Source organism: Bemisia tabaci, chromosome 6, assembly GCF_918797505.1.
Source record: "Bemisia tabaci chromosome 6, PGI_BMITA_v3".
NCBI classification, from domain to species: domain Eukaryota; kingdom Metazoa; phylum Arthropoda; class Insecta; order Hemiptera; family Aleyrodidae; genus Bemisia; species Bemisia tabaci.
This window is the reverse complement of record NC_092798.1, coordinates 16194824-16213242: the sequence shown is the minus strand read 5'-3', so window position 1 is coordinate 16213242 and position 18419 is coordinate 16194824. Positions and strand designations below refer to the sequence as shown.

Here is an 18419-nt window from a genome sequence, read left to right as displayed (position 1 = left end):
TGTCATTTTTCTCCAATTTTGAGATCGCAATTCTGCTGTCAGGTGACTAAAACACTCACTTACCAATGTTAACAAAGACATTCAACGTAATAAAGGCGTGGTTTTTTTAGAGAGAAAATATAGTATTCGAGTGCAGTTTCGATATCAGTATCGAATGCGATGTTTTCTCTCTGAAAAAACCACGCTTTTATTACGTTGAATATCTTTGTTAACACTGGTAAGTGAGTGCTTTAGTCTCCTGACAGCAGAATTGCGATCTCAAAATTGGAGAAAAATGACGAGTAGCTGAAAAAATGGAACCAATTGATGCGATATATCGCATGCCGTTCTGACACAAAATATGGCGTCCATCGAATCACCTTAAGCGGGTTTCCGTCGTTCGACTTAACGAACTTTGACTGTATAATTTTCAGGTCGACGTGGCAACGTGGCCGATTTGGAGCCGGGTCGGAGTCGGCGGCCGCTCGAACTTGAGCTGAGGTTGTCCAGTTGGTGGGCTCTAAACTCGGATCCGAGTCTCTGTTTACGCTCAGTTTACCCGCAGCCCGCAACCCGCTTGCCACCGCCGCCGCGCACGTCCACGCCACCACTCCGTCCCGTCCGTGATAACGTCCATATCAGTGTCCGCGACTCGACGCGCCAGCTTCCAAAGTTCCGATCGCTTGCTCCCGCCTAAACGCAACCAACGCGGCTCCATCGGTGTAATTTCGAATTGTGGATTAAATCAAGCTCCAACCGATTCTGAGGTCAGTGCCCTATACCATATTCTTAGTTCTGCCGTGCTACGGAGAAACGCCGTATGAGCTTTCAGGCGTTGCCAAATTTCTTCTGGCAAATCACCTGTTTTCAGGAATTTTTTTGAATATTTCCCGCCAATTTCTCAGATTTTGTTTGTAATTTGATATAAGGTTTGAGAATTTTAAGGAAAAATATTCATAATTTTCCTCAGAAATAAACGTTTTATCAAACAAAATTTGGCAACTCTTTATTCTGCCGTGCTAGGGAAAAACGCCGTATGAGCTTTTAGGCGTTGCCAAATTTCCTCTGGCAAATCACTTATTTTCAGGATTTTTTTTTAATATTTTCCCGCCAATTTCTCGGATAATTTTCTTTGTAATCTGATCTTAAATGTCTGAAAATTTTAAGGAAAAATATTCATAATTTTCTTCAAAAATAAACATTTTATCCAAGAAAATTTGGCAACTCTCGAATGTCCATACGACGCTCTTCCCTAAGCATAGCAGAATTGGACGGTGTTAAGCAGAAAGGAACCACGCCACATCAGCCATTGTCAAAATAATGGGCAATTTAATTTTTTACATAAAAATGGTTGTGCAGATTTTACTGCAAATTTCAGTGAATTTTCTGTTTAGTGCGAGGCAAATGCCTTAAAATTTCCAAAGGAATCTGCATCAACGTTCTCTTGTTAAAAGATAAATTGCCCAGTTAAATTTGGCAATAGCTGATGTGGCTTGGTTCCTTTCTGCTAAACGCGATCCAACTGGACCGAGTTCATCAGAGAGGAACCAACCCGCATGAAGTTGAAACTGAGAAAAAGGAGGTTTGAATAAGTTTCATTCCTGCATAAGGCTCAATGTAGAAAATAATCTTTAACCCCTCTTTTTACAACCTAATTTCTTTCTTTCGATATCCAGATTTTGGCTGGAGAAAATAAGCGACTGGTGAAACTCGAAAACATTTCTTGACTCAATTTTTTCGAAAATGTGGATTGGTTCCTTTCTGATAAGCTCGGTCCAATTGTTTACGAATGGATCACTTGAACCGGTTTCGACAGTAACGCAAGTGCACTTGGGGGGAGAGGCGAGTCGGGATTACATTAGCATTCAACTATTCAAGTAGCACAGCGCAATGAAAATATTGAAATTAAATTGCAATTTATTGCAATGAAAATCGAAATTTTTTCACAATAAAATTGCAGTATTTTTACTTCATTCGAGGGGCTCGGAGGACAAGGTGCGTAAGTGCAGTTTTTTGAAAAAAATTGAGATATTAATGATTTCAAATAAATAAAGCCAATTTTTAAGCATCAAAAAGTCAGCTTGAACTTTCTTTCCGTCATTAGGATACGTGTATAATTTCGAAACTTCAAACACGTGTTCCTCAAAACAGCAAAAGCTGCTCTTATGCGCCTTGTCTCCCAAGCCCCTCATTTGGGCGATAAATGCCGATTTTAAACAATCAACAACGTGAGTTCCATGTGTCAAAAAGATAAGTAATATGCAGTTCAATGAAAAATCGAAACTTTTTTCGATTTTATTGCAATAAATGTAAACTAGCGGAGTGCCTTCAATCAGTGGATAGGCAACATACACAGCACCCTAATGCAGTATAGCAATAATTTTACTGTATAATTGAAATATTGCAGTATGTGCCTCTTGCAGGGTAGTCGAAAATTCCATCCACTGTTGATATCCGAACTCGAAAGAAAATATTTTAACCATTAATACATTCGAGGAAAAGGCGCATAAGCGCAGTTTTTGAAAAAAATTGAGATATTCATGAACTTAACTGACACTAATTTGATAGTATATCATGTGAAAAATTCACGACAAAAAACCAACTTTAAAGCATTAAAAAGTGAGCTTAAACTTCCTATCTGCCATAGAGCTCCATGTAATTGTGAAACTTTAAACAAGTATTTCTTGAAATGGCTAAAAACTGCACCTATGTGCTTTGTCCACCAAGCCCCTCATTTGGACACTATGAATAACCCTAAAATCAGTCTAATGCCCACTTAACAACGATGCAAAGTTATTGAGACATATATATATTTTTCGATCACTACGCATCATTCACCGTCTGGAGACAGCCATATCGACAATGTCGGTCCGCAACCACTTATCTCGTTTTGCGACGTTGCAGATTTCCTGTCATGCTTTTCTTTTTAAATGGAAAACTACTCAACGGTAATTCTTAAAAACCGCTGCGCCGGAGCGATATTTCTTCTACGTGCGAAGAAAATTATGCAAAAACTTCAAGGAATGACGTCGACTTCTTCTATTTTAAAAAAATAAAATAGGAGCGAAGAAACAAACACGTGGTTACGGACTTACAGTGTCGAAGTACACTTTTTCCCCTTGGTAAACCAATTAAAAACCTTGCGATGAACAGTGCCCTTAGAGAAGCACCAAATTAGCTAGATGCACGAAATACTGGAAATGTGAGCATTTCCCGTGGAATCGAAGTTACTCAACGTCTTAATTCGCATACTTACTCCATTACTTTATTAGGAAAAGTGAATTACTGTCACGCTACAGCGCGAGTTTATTACGACTATTCCTCAGTTTGCGAGTGTGTACCAGTAACAGTGTTGAAACGATCGCAAAAGTAGTACCTAATTTTTGATAAGCGTGGATCATATATACCTCTTGCTTTCATAAACATTAATTACCTAGAATTTCGCGTGTCTGGAAGATATAACATGATAAAATTTTTGCAAGAAAAGAAAAGGACACTGTATAGAGACTTATTTTGCGCAATATGTCCGGTTCCCTTCAAACCCAGAGCAAATATATTATTACTTTTTAAGTAATATCACTGCAAAATAAAAAATAAAAAAACAGTGTAAAATTCCATCAGGTATTCACTATTTTGGTACCTCTATGTATACCTAATGATAACCAGTGCGAAACCACGTATCGACGGTGAAACTACCAAACCACGTATCTCGGTTTGCGACGTCGCAGACTTCCTGTCATACTTTATTTTTTAAATAAAAAACTACTTGACATCCGGTCTTGAAAATGTCTGTGATTTTTCCTCTTTGTGCGGAGAAAATTCCGTGAAAATTTCAAGGAATGATATTGATTTGGTCTACTTCAAAAAAATAAAATGTGAGCGTAGATTTTTAAACACCGCAAACGAGATACGTGGTTTGGTAGTTTCACCGTCGGTATCTTCGTTCAGGACCAGGGCCGGATTAAGGGGGTGGCCACATGGGCCGCGGCCCATGGTGGCAAAATAGGGGGCGGCAAATTTTGCAATTGTTTTAAATGCAGGTACAAGAAAATCAGATTCAGAATAAAATTACAAACAAGAAAAGGTGACGAAATCTCTCATTTCCTGAGAGTTCACCAATTTCTAATTTTGTCGTATTTCGGTGATACAAAAGACTGCGCACCTTTAATTAGTTGAGTTAAGAGAGAAACAAAGTACGTAATTTGGCCTGGAACGGCGCGGCGTAGAGATAAATAATGACGAGGACTTAAGATGAAGAGGAGAAGCCCTCGGCGCGGCAGTCGGCATGTAACACATATTAGCGCCTACGAGACTGCATGAATACTTCACCCATTGCGTCAAACACAGTAAGGTCAACAGCGGTCGACGCGGCGTGAAACGCACAGTGCCTACAAGACTACATGAATACTTCACGCATTGCGCCAAACAGTGTGGTCAGCGCGGCATGCACGGCGGCGGAAGTTAAAATTATTAAACAACATTTATGTTTGTTCTTTCTTAATTCTGTACTTCATTTCTTACAAATGAAAGGCCTTGACCACACAGAGGTAGGTTCACGAAACAGAACTTTCGCGCGAAGTTCCGTGAACTTTTGCTAGTAGTGTTGACAGGGCTTACGCAAAAAGTGTGTCCAACACGAGTGAACGCGTCTTATGCACCCTTCTTCCTCCGGCACGTTCACTTGATGGTTTTCATGGATGTTTCAAAATGAATGAGAAGAAGGCGGCGAAATGCGGGCGGCCCATGGGCGGCAAGTAGGTAAATCCGGCCTTGTTCAGGACGTTGTTTGTCTCCTGTCATACTTTAATTTCTCTTTTGGAAACTGATCAAAAAAATTTCTTCATGTTTTCGCACTAAAGATACCGACACACGTTCAGAGCATATCTTCGTATTTTACGCTGAATTCTCCTCCTCGCGCGGTTTTCTCGCTAATTGCAAAATTAGCGGGTATACGTACCTACAAACAATGGCATATCATTCGACAGTCATTAACTCTCTCAAATGATAGAGGTTCTAAATAATAATTATCATTTATCTACTTACGTAGATTGGTGGCTTTGTTGTTTTGATGTGCATTGTCTCAGACTGCAACTTATTCTGTCATGCTAAGGAGAAACGTCATATGAGCCTTAGACGTTGCCAAACTTCCTTTAATAAAAACCGAATTAACCGGAAGAATTTTGAGTATTTGTCTTCAAATTTGTTAACTTTTATTCGCAATTTGATTTGAAATATCTGAAAATTTCACGGAAAAATAGGTGTACCCACTTCCTCAAAAATATAAATTTTATCCAGGAAAATTTGACAACTCTCGAATGTAGATACGACGTTTCCCCTTAGCACGGCAAGATTCCAGGAAGTACGTTTTTTTAGTGATGACAAGGCAGAAATATGTAAAATCTCATTATGTTAAGGGTTTTTCATGATTTTTTAATGGATCTTTGAAATCTGTAATTCTTTATTCCCAGTTTTACGTATATGTTTTCACGAGTGCTTACCCACTGGTGTGCCATTGTTGTCAGAAAGCACTGAAAAATCAGCGCGTTTCCTAATTTTAACCCTTGTACATATTTTTGTAAAAAAATCCCAATTGTATCGCAAGACTTGGCAACCTTGTGCTGTATACGAAAAAACACCACACGAACATTTAGACGTTACTAAATTTCCTTTGAAGAAATGCAACGTTTCTGGGAATTTCGTGAATTTTTTTCCTTTATATCTTAATGAAAATCTCATAGTGTTTTTCGAATTTCCTAAAAAATATAAGCTTTTTAAGCGAGAGAAATTAAGCTCCAATCGACGACTCATACGAGATTTTTCCTCATCAGCACGCTGATTGGGTCACAACGTCGCTTCTTTTTAGCAGCATAGCATTGAGATTCCCTCCATGTAGTCCTCAAATCTGAAAGATGACCATTAAACCCGCATTTCGTGGGATTGCATAGTTATATTGTGAAGGCGATTTTGGCATAAGCGTTACATAAGGAATCCGAGAAGCCCCATCCATGCTCACCTTTTCTGCTAATTAAGCAATATTATATCGATGGCCAAAGTCGAAAAATTAATTTCTCTTGCCATCCTCAGCTCATGTTTAATGTCATTTTAAAGAAAACTAACCAAAGTTTCTTAAAAATGTCCATGAATTTCCTGCACTTATCCCAATATATTTACAGGATACTTACCTGTTTGATGGAAGTATTTTTGGCTAGTCTTCGTAAAAAATTAAAACATAAGCGGAGACTTTCAGAGTTACAATGGAGATGTAAGCATTTTCCGACTTTAGTCATCGATGTTTTACACTTCTCCGATAAATGTATATAGATAGATCCTTACCGCTAGAAATACCATACAGTAGTGAATAGGTATTTTAGGTTGTCTCAGTGAAATTAAGAAAAATGAATAAAATGATCGTATTCAAATTAAATGAAACAATGCGCAAAATTTTGCAGCATATTTTAACCACCTAGATGTGTTCAATGAATTTGTGGAACGGGGTGGGGGGGGGGGGCTGAGGGGCCTGGCTCCGAGAAATCCACTCGGCTTCTCCTAAGAAATGTGAGGATGTTTGCTGAGTAAGTTCGTGACGTATTTTCCATCTCAGAAATCGTAATTGGAGCAGTTTTTTAGTGAGATCAGCTAATAATTGCTCACGAGACGACCTAGGTTTTCAAAATCTTTCGAGGGTTCCGGATTTTCCGAAGCTTCCCTCCGTACCCCTCTTTATACGATGCTCTTCTGCCCCCCCCCCCCCCCCCCCCCACGAAAAGTTTCTAGTTCCGCCCATGATTCGGTGTAATCTAATGTCTCCTTTTCATGTATGTATTACAGTAAACACACAATGAATAAAAAATAAGACACAAAAGTAGGCATTTGTATTAATTGTGGAATGAACTCTCCCAGATTGAGCGGAACATAGAACCAAGGTCGTCTTTCCCACACGCTACTTACAGTGTGGTAAAAAAAAAAAAAAAAAAAAAAAAAAAAAAAAAAAAAAAACAAATCTTACTAAACTTAGGTAAATACAACGATAAAGGACTAATTTTCATCCTTTTTAGCGGAGGATAAAATGTATACACTCTGAATTGTTTGCATTTTAATTCTCTTGTAAAGTGGAATTGATGTCCTTCGTGTTGAGACCTTGGTCCATCCGGCGGTCAACAAACTCAAGCTCCACTCTTTCAATTTTCTTTCTTCGTTCTCCTTTCTAAGTAAAGGATTTTTTGTACGTGTTGTCGATTGTAGCGTTAAGAATAGAACGAGAAAAGGAATTTTCGAGAGAAAAGCTAAAAGACACCATTTTTTTAATTCCTCGTTACTTATTCAATAAAAACGACACTCTCCCTAAACATAAAAATGAAATATTTAACCTACGTGTCTACCGGAACCAAAGGAACTTCTGATTCCTGTCAAGTTTCTTTTAAAAAAAATCTAGTAATGAAAAGTCGTATTTACGTTTTAGAGGATGTTTTTTTTTACAAGAATCATACATTAAAAAGGAGAAAAAAGTGAAAGGAGTACCTAAGCAAGCTCTTGATCGATAGGACTGAGCACTCATGGCATTTTCTTATATATTTTTAAATACATGTATCATTTCTTTCTTTTATTTTTTTCATCACTGGAAGCTATTCAGGCTAGGGAATAAAGTAAGAAAAAACTTGATTTTCCGCTTGGCTCGATCGGAATATTGAACCTAACGGTGCTAACGATGTCATTATAAAGCGGAGATAATAATTTTTAATCATAAGGAAGATCAAGAAAATGTAAACTATCGTCGAACGGTAGCTCTTTTCAAGTGCATGATCACCAATTGGACGTATTTCTATCAAACGGAACTTTGTGCATTGTGACGTGAGCCCTGTAATGCATATATTCTTATGGGTCTCAGGGCTCATGTCTCAATGCACATAGTTTCGTTTGATAGAAATACGTCCAATTACGAACGCGAAAGAATCATTTAACACGTAGTAAATTCTTGTGAGGGGAAGGTTTTCCTAGGGTTTTCCTCAACTCGCTAACGTCCTATGATCTGATACTGAAGCTACGATCCGATCATAATAATCGTGTGAAAATGGTCGCAATACAAGAACTTGGCCACCTGCCTTACTGTGCAATGTTCAGCGGCAAAGTTGCTTTTATGACCGAGCTCTGGACTCCATAAAATTTCAAAAGCACAAATATAAGCCCTCGGATCATAGACCGTAAGATATAAATCTGATAATGTCTATCCTTCTTGCACAATCTGACGCGGCGCTCTCAACACTATTAGAATATCCCCCGTAAAAATGGCAAACAGTACTTGCTATTCTAACAGAGTTAATAATGAGGTTAGTGCCGCGTAACACAGTCAGTTCCGAAAAAGAGTGAAACCAGTCACTGCAGACGGCTACTTTTGAAAAAGTCAGCATGGTACTTCCTCTGCGAGATCAATTTCTACGAGCACCACGCCAATTTTTTCCAAGCCTGACTTCAGAATTATTTGCTCCGCGGTCTTCGTACTTTTTGGCACTGACTTCAGTTGTATGTTACGAAATCCCTCTGTCCCCGCTATGTTAACACCCCCCCCCCCTCCCCCGCGAACTCCAATCTTCTGGTTGAGAGAGGCTTCCTCTAAGGAGGTCTTTTTGAAAGGTCTTTTTTATAGGGTCCGTTTTAAGGTCATTGGTGGGGGGGGACGCTGTATGGTGAAGAGGTATATAGTGTGCATTATTCTAATTGTTTGTATGAGAATATGTCCCACTGGTGGATGGAACCATTTTTAATGGTATGCTCGAAATATAAGGGGACCAATTTTTAGAAGTTTGCGCTGGCTCCTCGTAAGGGTACACCCCACTTGCCCAAGGACCCTTTTTGCGGGCACGCTCCACTGGTCGAGGATTTTTTTAGGAGTACATTCCACTGGTTGAGGAGAGCTCTATTTGGACCGCGTCAAGTAGAAAAGAACCAAGCCTCATCAGCTATTGCCAAATTTAACTGGGCACTTTATATTTTTACATTAAAGCGGTTATGCAGATTTTTTTTTTTTTTTTTTTTTTTTTTTTTTTTTTGCAAATTTCATTTTTCCTCCCTCCCTCTCCTACCCTTTCTCTCATGCTGACGCCTTTCTATCCTAGTATACAAGTTTGCAACATGCATTTTCTACATTTCCTCAGAATTTTTATAGTTCTGTTCAATGCGAGGCTAAGACGCGACAGACCCAACTTGCACCATATGGATTGCATTCTGCAAAAAGGAACCACTAGCATTGCAATGATGCTAAGATTGTGCAACTTCATCTTTTGCAATAAAATTACGGAAATCGTGAAAAACTATGAAATTTAGATGGTAATTTTTGTCTTAAATTTACAGTTTTTATCAAGTAAAATAGAAACTATTAATGGATAATCGGGTTTTTCCTCCAAGACAAAAGAAGTTGCACAATCTTAGCAACATTGCAATGCTATTGGTTCCTTTTTGCAAAATGCAATCCATATAACCAGAACGGAAAGCGAGCACGTTATGTGAAAATATTACCGCTAGATTAGCGCGATCAATCGGCTAACTAAAAGCACGTGTGTTGGCAGTTTCTCTAGCGATCGGTTGTCGTGCGCGTTAAGTGGTCCGCTCGAGCCTGGTAATAGCTCTAGAAATTCAGCCATGACCTTCACGTCAACACTTCGGACGATGACTGCATGCGAGGTCCTGTCATTGCACTTTGGCTGATATACATAACTATGTAATCGACAGAGGCACCCTGAAAAAAATTTTCGGTGTTTTTACCACGGTCCGTTGGTACCTTTACCATCTCACTTTTTTCACCAATTATTGGTAATTTTACCAAGACAGACTGCTAAGCTTACCTAAAAACCGGCAATTTTACTGTTTTTTTTCAGGTAAGAATACCACTTTTATTGGTAATCAATTCCCGGTAACTTTGCCATTTTATCTCGGTAATTCTACCACAGTCGATAAAAAATATTGGCGTTTTTACCAAGGTCCAGTAAAATTACCGAGAAAGTTCAATAATTTCACCGAAATTTCTCGGTAAAAGTAGCAATTCCACAAATGGTAATTTTACCAAGAAAAAACTGGGATCAAATAGAACCCTGAATTCTTGGTAATTTTACCCTTTTCTTAGTAAATACACCGAGATTTTTTTTTCAGTGCATTGCAGGGTTTCGCGGGGTTAAACGGTCATACTTTAGGAGGTTTTCCGTTAGAATCACAAAATCTGATTTTTTGTCCCAACTTCAGAAAAATAGGTCTACTGAAAATTTAACCTCTGTGGACTGAGGTCCCTTTTCTTTCTCGTAGACGTGCATGATACACTACACGGGATTTTTTTTTTCTTTTTAAGAAATTATATTTTAGTACAACGTAACTACTACAAGACTATTTCTTGTACATGATTCAAATAAACTAAAATAATTTCATTAAATATACAGAGTAAATCTGGGCAGTAAAATCATCATGAAAAAAAACAGGAATTATGAAATTATTTGTCTTTTTTTTTTTTGGAAATATTAAAATATACATACGAGTATTTAATTTAATTACTTAACACTCTCACGAGAACACCTATCCACGGGAAACTACCAGACCACGTATCTCGTTTGAGGTGTTTGAAAATCCCCGTTCCCATTTTATTTTTTTGAAGGAGAACAAATCAATATCATCTCTTGAAATTATTGCAGAGGTTTTCTTCGCACAGAGAAGAGAAAACACGAACGATTTAAAGAATTGACGTTGAGTTGTTTTCCATTTAAAAAATAAAGTATGACAGGAAGTCTACAACGTCGCAAGACGAGATACGTGGTCTGAAGGTTTCGCCGTCGATGTGCGTTTCACGCCGACCGGCGACCGCCATGCACTAGGCGCAATGCGTGAAGTATTCCTGCACTCTTGTAGGCGCTAATATGCCTCTCGCGCCGACCAGCGAACGCACCGTGTTTGGCGCAATGCGTGAGGCGTTCCTGCACTTTTGTAGGCGCTAAATTTAAAAATTAAAGTATGACAGGAAGTCTATAACGTCGCAAACCGAGATGCGTGGCTTGGTGGTTTCACCGTCGACCAGGCCCGCCACAAGGGGGGGGATACTGGGTCCTTGGTACCGGGGCCCGGGCCCTGGAGGGGCCCGTGACGCAGGTGACAAACCACTACGAATTCATGTGTAACCCTTGTCTCGTAGGGAAAAGTGAAAAAATTACCCTAAAAATTGCGCAAAAGGTGAATAAAGTTTCAAAAACACGCTAGGGCACTATAAAATTTTTCTTACTTTTTTAGAGATTTTCAAGATTTTGAGTATATGTAGAATGATTTTTTAGTAACTGTGTTTCATTTTCTTCCGTTGTCGGATGCTAAGAGGCTCCTTTCTGGGCATCCTCGACTTCAATGGCTTAACTCCCTTGCCATAGACTTACGAAAGGGGAGTCCAGGGGGGCCCGGCTCCCCATATAGAATTGAAAATTATCATCTGCCCCCTCAAAAAAAAATTTATAGATGTTTTGAATGCAACAATTCGAAAGTTTTCGGTGCTGAAAGTAAACAAAAAGGCGTAATTATTCTGCAGAAATTGATGGAAAATCTGCATCATAAGAGCTTCATAATGCGTCCAAATAGATTTAAAATTTCAAAAATTTTCCGGGGGAGGCCCCCCGGACCCCCCCCCCTCCTGTGCTAGGGGCCCGGGCCAGAAAATTGGTACCAGGGCCCGAGATGGGATGTGGCGGGCCTGCCGTCGACATGAGGCAAAATCAACGAACATGCAACTATATCAGCGGTAGTGGGTTGTTTTGCCTAATCAACTAACTGAAGGCGTTTCGGGCCCCACAGCTCCGATCACATTCACGAGCGCGCCATTAACATTGCAAAGGGTGATAAGATCAATAAATAAATCGTGTAATGGATGGTGCCATTAGTTCATGGCCCTTCGCCTGATGAAAATTGCTTTAGTTCATTCCTTGTTTGATGTCTGGTCCGCGAAACTGTCATTGGGAATAGTGAATGCTCCGCAGGAATAAACCGATACTTGCACGAGACACACACATACATATCAAGTTCATTTGATTTACTATGATAGTTTCAATCACCGAATGTGTATTGGTTGAGGAGCTTTTCATTTTAGCACCTATACATTTCGTGACTTAAAATTAGCAAAAAAAAACATTGGCGGATCCAGCGACTTGGCAACATTTCCGTTTCTCCATTTAAACCTATGGATATGTATGTATCGATTCTTGGAGGAGCCAGGTGCTCCGAAAGGAATCGATTATTTAGCATAGGTTTAAATGGAGGAAGTCCGGTGTTGCCAAATTGCTGGATCCGCCTCTGCAAAAAAAAAAAAAAAAAAAAAAAAAAAAATGTACCGAGGAGCGCTATTTACTCGAAAACTCACAAGTACATCACTCCATGAGTTTCGATTAAACCGATACAACTCGAACTGACTTCAGACGATCGGTTAATATGACCATTGACCAATCGGTATTTTTACTTTCTCGCTCCCATAGGGTAGAGAGGAAGTATTGTCATCCTCCAAAAAAAAAAAAAAAAAAAAAGTTGAAATTTCATCATTTCTAGACGTTTTAAGGTCCCAGGAGTAAAAATAACCATACTTGAAAAAATGTGTGTCCGTCCGTGTGGCGTCCCCCAAATCTGTCTACAGCGATATCTCAGAATCTATCTGTTCGATTTCATTCAAAATTGGCACAGGACACCATATCTATGGTCTCCTTATGCACGTCCAACGATTTTGAGGTACGCTAAAATTTGGGGGGGCTACGCTCAATTGTCCATTTTTAGCAAAATCACACGGAAAGCTCATTTTGAAAGACTGTAAATTTTGAAAAATGTCTTTAATTCTTTAACAATGGGCATCAAGCACATCACCTGGGTCATTAATTTAAGTTCCAAAAAGATCTTTGGACTAAACTCAAAATTCAAGAGATTACGAGGCCCAAAAGTAGGCACTTTGCTCCGCGAAACAGCTCATTTTCAAGGACTGTAAATTTTAAAAAAATAAAAAAAATAAAAAAAAATGCCTTCAATTCTTCAAAAGTTGGCATAAGAGCACCACCTGGTTCATTAATTTAAGTTCCTACGAGGTCTTTGGACTAAACTAAAAATTGAAGGGTTACGCGTCATATAGCGAGGAGAGCACTTCGGTCACACGGAGAGCTCATGGACTGTAGATTTTGAAAAAATGCCTTTAATTCTTTGAAAGTTGGCTCAAAAGCACCATCTGAGTCATTAATTTAAGTTCCTAAAGGATTCATGGACTAATCTCATAATTGCAGAGGGGCCGATAGGAAACGCTCAATTCTCTGATAAATGAGTCGGAGCGCTTCTAGATAATAGCAGCAAACGCTTTGAGTCAGGTGAAACCTAGGAATTCAAATGCATTATATAATGCATCATATACTATTTCCAAAATTACTCCGTAGGTAATCACAAAGCAAAATTAGACAACTAATTAGATACATACTCACATTACAAAGGTACTATGAATCATCAAGCTAACGCCAAGAACTGACACTTAGATCTTTATTAAAAACTAATATGTTTGTTGTTAATGAATTTAGAATCCCGGCAGATTCCATCTTTTTTTTCTCTTTCCAGTCTTTCCTCCATGCACATAGTATAAAAAATAATGAGGAGTCTAGGCAACCAAACGAGCTGGATCCGATCCAGGAGCTTTCTATCTCATTTTTCTCTCAATCATATCAGGCGGGCTTCGCGCTGATGTGCTGATTGAATAAAATGTAAATCTAGTGGAATCGAATCAATGCTGTTTCTTGATTTACAATTTAAAATCTCAGGTGTGATCGGAGTCAGAGAGCATGTTTTGTTAGCCGAGGGCCGTCAGTGTCGGTGCAACTACGCGTTGCTCAACCGAGACAAGCAGCTCAGCAGAGTTGTAAAGGAGTAATAACACCGAGACAAAATTATATCCCTCGACTTCACTGTTCACTCATGAAATGTATATTCTGTTGCTGGTGTTATGTTGTTTTGGTTCTCCTCTCTAGTGCGTATTTGGTAAACAGTTCAGCTGTCGGAGGAAATAAAAATATAGAAATCGCTGGATCTGACGAGTCATCTATCTTTTGGCGACAGCGCACCGCGCATCACATTATTAGGTGTATCCAGCGGCGTGGCGTGCTTTGCGATCTATCGATTGATCTGCCATTGGAACTAATGGAAAAGAATCGATGAACAGGGTGTTCGCAACGAACACCTTAATAATCGATTCTTTACCATAGTTTCAAATGAAGAAATATCGATAATCGATCATCCACGCCGTACGCTACTGGTTGTATTCTGCGGGCCGATTATTGAAACTGATGGACAAAGCGATAGACAAAGAAGACATAGGAAGTATGGAGCGATCCTATTGGTTGACATGATTGGTTCTTATAGACTAAGGAAGAAAATGATGGACTAACTGTCGGGTCTTCAGTGGGTTGCCGTTAGTTAGTCTATTACCTACCTCCTATGTCCATTGCCACCACCTGCTTCCACCAATAGGATCCCTCCAAATCCCTTTTGTCGTCTTTGTCTATAGCTTTGTCTATAAGTTTCAATAATCGGCCCGCTGGTATCTTTATAGATGAAGTCAGAGTGTGGACACTGGACGCCCCATAAAAAACTTTGGACCCAAAACAATGCTGCCTTGCTAAGGAATAACGCCGCATGAACCATCAGACGTCGCCAAATTTCCTTCGATAAAATACGGATTTTCGAGGAAATCTGTAAATATTTTCCCTCCAAATCAGCATTTCGTTAAATCCTACCTGTTACCTTTAACCGGCTCTAGACATGCATAATTGCATACTCGTTGTAACTTGAGCCAAAATACAATTGACTAAGTAGTGCGTCAGTGCTATGTAAATCTTTTCGATGAATTTATTGTTTCTCAGAACGTCATTTCCTCTTTGAATTTTTATGAGAGACAAGCAGTGGATTACTGTTTTTTAGAAGATACGAATAGGCTCCTTTTGAAGCCATTATAACGACATTGGCGGATTCAGCAAATTGGCAACCTTGTCTTTTTTCCATTTAAACCTATGGAGATGTATCGATTCTTAGAGGGGCCAGGTGCTCCGACATGAATCGATTATTTAGTGTGAGCTCATACGAGAACTTATTCCTTTAACGTATGCTCTCCTTGGTTTAGTTCGATCTCCTGGAAAACTTGTCAAATCAATAGTTGACGATGCGTATCCTTAATAATTTATTTGAAAAGTTTTTCAGAGGATCGCAGGACAAAGGAAAGAAGACACGCTACTATGTGTGCCCAATTAAGTCACCCAATGTTCAAGTTTAGGTGTAGGAGGCATACGCCCACTCCCCCCCCCCCCCCTGTTCGCCCGAAAAAATAGGGAGAAAAAGGGAGGAAGACAGAGGGAGTTTTATTTTTAGGAGGTGTCTTAACATCTGAGGATATTTACACCTAAGGAACGGAGGATAGAAGGAAAGACGCTCATATTTCGTAATTATTCGTGACGAAAATTACTCAAACTGCATATTAAATTATTTAAAATTCCGGGAAAATGTTGAAGGCAGCCCCCCGGACACCCCCCTCCCTACCGCCCCCCGGACCGAAGTGGGACCTATGGGATATCAAGAAAAGTTATCGACAATGAACAAACTATACCTATCATCAATTTTTCCGAGCTTAAAAAAATGCGCACTCTAGTTTCAAACTTGGCGAAAGTTTCATTCAAATTAGCATGATGTTATTTTCATTGCCGAGGTCCGAGGCGTGAATGATCGATTGCCGATATGGCCCCATTTGAAGCTAGGGTAAAGTATCGATTATTGAGGTGTTCGTTGCGAACACCCTGTCTATCGATCTTTTTCCATAGGTTCAAGTGGCAGTCAATCGATATATCACAAAGCACGCTACGCCACTGGTTATTTTTTCAAAAGTAAATTAAATAATTTGCTCCGAATTGAATATACTTGATTAAATTTGCTACAAATCTCCGGTAACTTGCTTCTATAAACTCTGCCAAACTGAACAAAAACAAGTAAAATTTTATTTTTCGCGATTTATCGTATAAAATAAACTAAAGCTATTATTTACAAATAAATCCACAATACTACGCATTAATTCAACTCACCACTGGAAAAGTAAAACGTTCCTTTTTCCTAATGACGCATGCACTTATTGCCCGCGTAGACCAGCACATAGCTGAACCATGTGAATTTCCTTTCCGCACCAGTTTAGAATCCGGTTATTAATAACAGCGAAAAATTCCTCATCAAATCATGAAAGTTCGCACCACCCGCGGATGTTGATCTTTGCTCCCGCTGAAATAAAATTAATTTTGTCGCTCCTGCACGGAGACGCCAAGGTCCTACGTGTCCAGCCTTGGCAATGAGTCGACTTAATTTTTAATTATCCCCTCTCGCGAATCTTGAACTTTATCTTCTCTCTCGTTCTCTCCAGTCTTTTTTTTTCCTTTCTGTGTCCCCCTCCCCTTCAATAAAACTAAAAGCGAAGATGAGCATTTCGGTCGTAGTGAGGCTCCTACCTACCTGTTTTTCCTTGCCGAGAAAAAATCGCGGTCAACAGCTCTGATTACAACGAACGCATTAATGACTTTCTTGGTTCCAACTTTCCCATTTTTTTGTTTGTTTGTGTTTTTTCTTCAAGTTTTTAGACGATCATTGTATCGGTTTTGTACACTATAGGCTGAAGAATCACGCAGAAAAAATTATTACATACTCACAGCAAAAAAATTTACAAGACTTTAATTACATAATTTTCTTAGATAGGAGGAAAATACAAGCAAGCATTCTATAAGTACATCGTCGTTTTTTCTGACCTTTTTTTGTACATTAACAGACGATCATGCAACTTATGACACTATAGTGTAAGATGAGCCCACCTATAAATCGATAAATCTTTTCCCGAATTAGAAAATAACATTGAACCTCAATTTTCAAAGCTTCAGAGATTCTTTTAATCACGTATATTCATACTGCAAAACTTTCACCAAGGGAATAAAAACGGAGTATCCCTATCAGCAGTATCGCGTGAAAAACCCATAAAAAGCAAGAGCGAAAATCATTATTAAAATACATAATCCAAGAAATCTTTTCCAGGTTTTTTCACTTAAAAATGCTACCTCGCGTTATTTCAACGATTTTTTTCATTATATTGTAATTTTCATACATTATAACACTTTTCTTAATTTTTTCAGTTTTATTTTTTACGTATTGATTCCTAAATTTGGAAAGTTGGTCAGTTCCCGAAGCTACTGTCTTTATGTCATACTGTATTTTTTCTTGAAAAAATATACTGAAAGTTAATTCTTCAATTTCCCCTGATTTTACCTCCGCGCGTTCAAAAAATACTCCATGAAAATTCCAAGCCATAAAGTTCGTTCGTCTCCCCTCGGAAGGAAAAAATCAGAGCAAAAATTACGGAACGCACCGCAAGCGGATTCCGTCATTTTGACGCTCAGCCATCGCCATGGCATTGGCAAATAATCAGCAATTTTTAAGCGGCTCGCGCATTTTTCGTTAAATCGCAATAAAACGTAAACGTAAATGGGTAATTGCCTTTAAATGCACGATGCAGGATTAAAACGCCTTAATTGTGCCGTGATACATCACGCTTCTTCGCGAAGTTAGTTTAGTTGCCTATTCGACCCGAACGCGCAAAGAATTCACCACACGATCAAATGAGTGTGCCATCTGATACTATGCATTTACGGAAAAAAGTGTCTGCTCCAATTAATGGAAAAATAATTAGCACTCTAATCTTGTTCTTTTATCTCTCTCTTTCTCTCGCCTTTTTATTTATCACTAGTGGTTTGCATATTGTCGGCGGTTGCTAATTACGTGCGATGAATAATTTATACTCAAATGTTTCTACGGATCTGGCGGTTCCTAGGAAATTTGAGAACCACCTAGTGCGAGCCGTACACGCATTCTCAAAAGAAAAAGAAAAAGAAAGAAAAAAAAAAAAATCGCGAGCATTTTACAAATGTATAAAAGATTTTTAAGACTGAACAAAATTTCATGCACGCTGACTTTTTTTTTGTAATTTTTTACCCCCTCCCCCTTTCCACCCTCAAAAACTCCCGAATGGATTCCTACTTCGTACGTTGCTATAGTTTTTTACGTTTTTTGAGACCCAAACGTAACAGTCACCGAGAATGCTAGCAAGGATCCTCGGCTCGGACCAAAAAATGTACATGTATGTCCATGTCAATTCATGATTTTATTCTTCTTCTTTTCTCACGGGGGCAATACGTCAGAATTAAAGTAAAACCGTAACTCATGATTATACTTTCATTGTTCAGTCATTGCTCTGCAGTATATCTGCGTCATCACAAAGACGCGGTTCTTCCTGGGATTTGAAATTCCGAGCGAAGAACGTGGTTTAATTTGCACTTTTAAAATCTACAAAGGTACAAACGAGATTTCGATAGCTCAAATTATCATTCGATGCTCAT

The 18419-nt window shown here is 39.0% G+C and overlaps 1 protein-coding gene across 1 annotated transcript in view; it reads left to right on the top strand.

Annotated features, from left to right (window-relative positions):
• Positions 1 to 512: 512 nt before the first annotated feature.
• The window catches only part of Aldh-III (Aldehyde dehydrogenase type III), a gene marked incomplete in the record, with an annotated part of 60574 nt that continues 42667 nt past the window's right edge, over positions 513 to 18419 (top strand). Inside the window, 1 exon segment of the mRNA XM_072301222.1 lies at positions 513 to 746.